Genomic DNA, 6,000 nt, shown 5'->3' with positions numbered 1-6,000 from the left:
TTGGCATCTATGTCTGAGCATATATACATCTTACTACCGAATCATGACAAGGATCGCTATTGAACTAACTCAGAAACTCATCATAAGTCCTTATCAAGTCAATTTCTATGTGGTCACTTTTTATAGTTGTAATTTGTTGAAATCTCATGGGCCTTGCACATTTCCAAAGCTGGTAGATGACAATTAAACTTAGTTTCAAGCTCAAGTGTAGGAATTAGTTTTAAATCACTAAATCAGTCCTTACATTCACCATGGAATCTACTGTATGAGTTCCATAGGTTCAACATACTCATCAATCTACTGGAGGGAGGTTGTAGTAGCTTCAGGCACCTTCATTGCCCTGTCCAGTGTCAGTACAGCCCTCTGATCATATCTGTTTGTGAAACAGAATTGTAACAATACTGCTGTACACACTAAGAGACTTGGCAATTGGTAATACCTCTGTAAGGATTTCTTTATTTCTATTTTATCTGCCCTTTCTCTCCATAAATGCATCATTCAAAATACCAAAACTTTTCTAAAATATTTCTTAATATTTATTTTGATAATTACTTTCCACATTAAAATTAACTGATACAAAGTATATTATTGTGATCAATTTCACTCCCAACTTCCCTACATTCATTCATTCAATCATTCAACAAAAAGTTTAAAAGTTATTTGCTGCATAGAAGGTGAGGCATACTCATAGATAATTGGGAGGTATAGTGACCAAAAGAAAAATAAATATAGAAGTCATTTAATTTTTATTCTTTTTCATGATTTATTCCCATTGCAAATAAACTATATATGGAAATATCTTCTTACATGTAACAGCCATTTGTATTTCATTTATTATAAAATACGTCTTGCCCATCTTTCTGTTGAGTTGTGGTCTTTGTTTTTTCATTTGGTACTACTGCTTTAATAAGAATTTATTTATTTAATGCTATCTGTTGTACACATTGCAATTTTTTCCAGTTTGTGTTTTTGAAATTGATTTTCTTTCCAGTAATATTACTGCTATTCAGATAACTTTGCTTTAGAGTAGCCATCGGTACCAATTTTTATGTGTGGGGTTTGTGGTTTTGTCTCTTGCTAAACACAAACATCCACACGCTGGTATTTTTTCTAATAATTTGGTGAGTTCATTTTTATGTTTAAGTCTCTGATGCAACCAGAATTTTTGATGATGCAAAAATTTGACGTTAAGATAATTCTATATATTCACCAGGTTTTTAACCGTTTTTTCTAGCAATGTTACTTTGCAATTTTCTCCCGAATGCTCTGAAATTCTACCTATATTTACTGCTATAATTCTGTTATGTATTTAGATAAATTTCTAACTATTCTTTTTTCCCCACTTTCCTGTCTGTCTACATATATGCATAGTAGAAAACAATTTTAATTATAGTAGCATTACAATGTAGCTTAATAATGTAGGAAAAAAAGTCTCCACCGTCTCCCAATTTTTCTTTTACGGAAATTTGCTAGAAATTCTTGTATATTACATGACAAAATCAACTTTATTGGTTTATAATTTACACACAATAAAATGCACATCTTTTACATGCAGAGTTTGATGAATTTTGGCTAATTGATACAGTCATGTAACCACCATAAAAATCAAGTTAGATTATCCCCATTGTTCCTTGGTGTCCCTTCCTAGTCACCTTACCAGGGCACTGAACAACCACTAATCTGTGTTGTCATTATAAATTTTATTTGACTCTTCCAAAGTGTCATATAAATAACATTATACAGAGTACCTTCCAGCACCTGCGGGCTGGAGGGAACGCTGCTCACAGCTCTCTGTCAGCACGTCTTCGTGTGTCCTTACCTGCCTTATCCTGCACCCAGTCGCCCAGAGCAACCTTCCTCCGCGACCCCGCATCTGAGGCATGGCTGCAGGCTAGAGGCTGCCCTCGCGGTTCCTGTCTGGCCCTCGCCCCCCAGCGCCCGCCGCCCGCGGCCTCATTGGGACGATGCTGGAGTCCACTCGCGGAACGGAAAAGCTTCACTGGCCTGAGCAAGAACTTGCTAAGAAGTCTATTCTAAATGCAGAAGAGTCCTTGATCATTGACAGCAAAAGAAGCATGCCACATTTACCTCCTGGAATACTAAAGGACATTTTCACAACTGGAACCAGTAGTTACAATGTCCTACTACAGAGCAAAGAGGAGAAAGAGCATCATTCACTAAAACAGTCTTCCTCCACCTACTCCAAAAGATGTAGAAAACCCAGCAATCTCGTAGCTCTTCACGTAGTAAAGATCTTCGCAAGATAAAAGCCCCAGTGTCTGTGATGAGCAGTGGTACTTGGTACTGCCTACAGAGGCAGCCTGCTGTTTTTGTCACTAGTTCAGTGTCAAGTCCTGTAAAGTTTACACATGGTATCTCTGTCACAGGAAACAGCGTAGTACTGCCACCTACACCCCAAAATGAAAGAAAGGTCAAGCGACGCCATTTCTCTACTTTTCCAAAGCCAAAGCCACAGTCTCAGCTGTCTAGAAGTTTTGAAAAAGGAGATGAATTTTCTGGAAGGAAATTTTGTATACTGACTGCTATAAAGCCCACCAACTTGGAGAAAGAAAAAGTGAGACTCTTAAGTCTGACTTCACCTACAATCCTCAGTTTGAATATGCTAATCCTTCTCTGCTAAGTGTCTTAACCAAGCACAACAAAGCAACTGACCAGTTTCTTAAGCAGGTAAAATGCTACTTCAGTAGCGGTATTTCATTTTACGTAATGAAAACAATTATTTGCCATCTTATAGAAAGCCAAAAAGAGTTGTTTTAAAATATTCCAATTATTTATAGTTAACTCCCATCCAGAACATGTAAGTATGTGACAAGAAATCTCCAAGTGAGTGTCACAACTCATATGTAAACTACTTTGCACTAATCAAAATCTACAAAGAATCTATTATATAGACGTTGTGTCAGGAAGCAACTATATTAGGAAAAAGCTTCAGATTCTGGTTCCAGCTTTCATTTGGGAGTTACAAACTTATGGCCCATTCGTCAGTCCACAGACAAGTGTTTGTGTTTTCTTTTTGATTTTGAATGCCTTAGATGGAGCATGCAGTAACTCTGGTTCTCCCTGTTGTATTACATTCTCAGCTTGCTTAGGCCCCTAAAAGCATTTTGGGGTCTAGTCTTGATACTTGCCAAGGAACTTTTTTTTTTTGCAGTATGCGGGCCTCTCACTCTTGTGGCCTCTCCCATTGCGGAGCACAGGTTCCGGACGCGCAGGCTCAGCAGCCACGGCTCACGGGCCCAGCCGCTCGGCGGCATGTGGGATCTTCCCGGACCAGGGCATGAACCCGTATCCCCTGCATGGGCAGGTGGACTCTCAACCACTGCACCACCAGGGAAGCCCTCTTATTCCTACTTTTAACAAGAATATTAATACTGGGTGACATGTGATACTTATTTTATAATGTTACAATATTAGCCTACCAATCTATCTAATATTGTTAAGGAAAATGGCAGTTGACTTTTATTGTGTTAGTTCAATATCAAGGAGGCTTTATTTTTGATTAATCATATAGTTGTTTATAATCTTCAATTCTGTATTGTCAAGGGAGCTGTAACAGAGCAAAATAATAGCGGATCTGACAGGTTTATGTATCACATTCAGGTAGTGTGACCAGGGTTAGTATGGGGTCTCTCAATTCATTAAGACCCATGTCTCATTTTGTTCTACTGTATTCAACTTGTAGATTGTTTTAAATGTTCCATAATGTTTGTTCTTGATCACGTCATCAGGTCTGTATCTATACTATCATCTTTTTCAAATTATTATGTTTCTTCTATTTGTGATTATTTTCCTGGTATCCTCTTGTATTTTAATTCTTCTGATCCATGAACACAGCATATCTTTCCATTTATTGTGTGTCTTCTTCAGTTTCTTTCATCAATGTCATGTAATTTTCAGTGTAAAGATCTTTTACATCCTTGTTTAAATTTATTCCTAAATATTTTATTACTTTTGATATAATTGTAAATGGAATTGTTTTTCTTTGTCTCTTTTTCAGATAGTTCATTGTTAATACATAGAAATACAACTGATTTTTGCATATGGATTTTGTATCCTGCAACTTTACTGAATTCATTAATTAGCTCTAACAATTTTTTGGTGGAGTCGTTAGCATTTTCTATATATAAGATCATATCATCTGCAGAGAAAATTTTACTTCTTCCTTTCCAATTTGGATGCCTTTTATTTCTTTTTCTTGCTTATTTGTTCTGCCTATGGCTTCTAGTACTATATTGAATAAAACTGGTGAGAGCGAGCACCCTTGCCTTGTTCTTGATCTTAGCGGGAAATCTTTCAAACTTTCACCATTGAGTATGATGTCAACTGTGGATTTGTCATATATGGCATTAATTATGTTGAGGTAGGTTCCTTCTATAACCCATTTATTGAGAGCTTTTATCTTGAAGGAATGTTAAATGTCAAAAGCTTCTTTCTGCAACTATTGAGATTTTTATTTTTCATTCTATCAATGTGGTTATCAAATTTATTGATTTGCAAGTGTTGAACCATGCTTGCATCCAAGTGTTCTGAACCCCACTTGATCATGGTGTGTGATCCTTTTAATGTACTGTTGAATTCAATTTGCTAGTATATTATTGGAAAATTTTGCATCTATATTCATCAGGGATATTGGGCTGTAGTTTTCTTTTCTTGTAGTGTCCTTATCTTGCTTTGGTATTTAAGTAATAACGCTGGCCTCATAAAATGAGTTTGGGAGTGCTCCCTCCTCTTCAGTTTTTTAGAAGAGTTTGAGAAGGATTAGCCTTAATTTGGCTTTAAATGTTTGATAGAATTCACCAGTGAAGCCATCTTGAACATTTCTGTGTTGGGATTGAATCGGTAAGGAAACTGATGCAATCTCCTCACTTGCTTCTGGTCCATTCAGTTTTTCTATTTCTTCATTTCTTCATGATTCAGTATTGGTAGGTTGTGTGTTTCTAGAAATCTATCCACTTCTTCTAGGTTATTCAATTTGCTGGTGTATAATTTTCATGGTTGTCTCATGATGCTTTGTATTTTGGTGATGCCAGTTGTAATTTCTCCACTTTCATTTCTGATTTTATTTATTTGAGTCTTCTCTCTTTTTTCTTAGTTAATCTAGCCAAAAGTTTATCTATGGGCTTCCCTGGTGGCGCAATGGTTGACAGTCCGCCTGCCGATGCAGGTGACAGAGGTTCGTGCCCCGGTCCGGGAAGATCCCACATGCCGTGGAGAGGATAGGCCCGTGAGCCATGGCCGCTGAGCCTGCGCGTCCGGAGCCTGTGCTCCGCAACACGAGAGGCCACATCAGTGAGAGAGAGGCCTGCGTACCGCAAAAAAAAAAAAAAAAGTTTATTTTAACTTTTTTAAAAAACACAGCTTTTAGTTTCATTGATCTTTTCTATTGTTTTTCTGCTCTCTATTTGTGCTCTAATCTTTGTTATTTCCTTCGTTTTGCTAATTTTGGGCTTAATTTGTTCTTCTTTTCCTAGTTCTAGTTTCTAGTTGTAATGCTAAGTTGTTTATTTGTGATCTTTCTTTTTTCTTGTTAGGCATTTATCACTGTAACTTTCCTCTTAGAACTGCTTTTGCTACATCCCATAATTCTTGTATGTTGTGTTTCCATTCTCATTTGTTTCAAGATGTTTTTTGATTTCCCTTTTGATTTCTTCTTTTACCCCTTGGTTGTTAAGGAGTGTGTTGCTTGATTTCCATATCTGGTCTGCAGGAACCAGTCTAGAGAATAGGTAGTGGGGGCCACCCTGGTGCTGTTCCAGCCAGGAAATTGGTTTGGCAGATGCCTGCCAGGAGGCCAGATTTACAGGGTCTGGTTTGGAGCCTTGGGCCACAGGAGCTGCCTGGGACCAGGGGAGCCAGCTTGTGCAGGGATGGGCCAGGAGGCATGAGTTACAGAAGTCTAATGGGAGTTTCCCACCTAAAGCTGTGGGAGTTGGCCTCGTGCTAGAGCTGGCCAACATTGGGGTCTGCAGTGAATTCAGC

General features: G+C 37.9%; 1 pseudogene across 1 annotated transcript in view; it reads left to right on the top strand.

Moving 5' to 3' along the window:
• Positions 1-1,964: 1,964 nt before the first annotated feature.
• Positions 1,965-6,000, top strand: part of LOC309822321 (putative tyrosine carboxypeptidase MATCAP2) — a 38,815-nt pseudogene continuing 34,779 nt past the window's right edge. The window contains exon 1 of the transcript in view: positions 1,965-2,688. The product of the transcript in view is annotated as a putative tyrosine carboxypeptidase MATCAP2 (transcript). The remainder of the gene's footprint in view (positions 2,689-6,000) is intronic.

Source organism: Grampus griseus (genome assembly GCF_964374135.1).
Source record: "Grampus griseus genome assembly, chromosome: 4".
NCBI lineage: Eukaryota > Metazoa > Chordata > Mammalia > Artiodactyla > Delphinidae > Grampus > Grampus griseus.
Note: the sequence above shows the minus strand (reverse complement) of the source record. Positions and strands in the feature narration are given on the sequence as shown.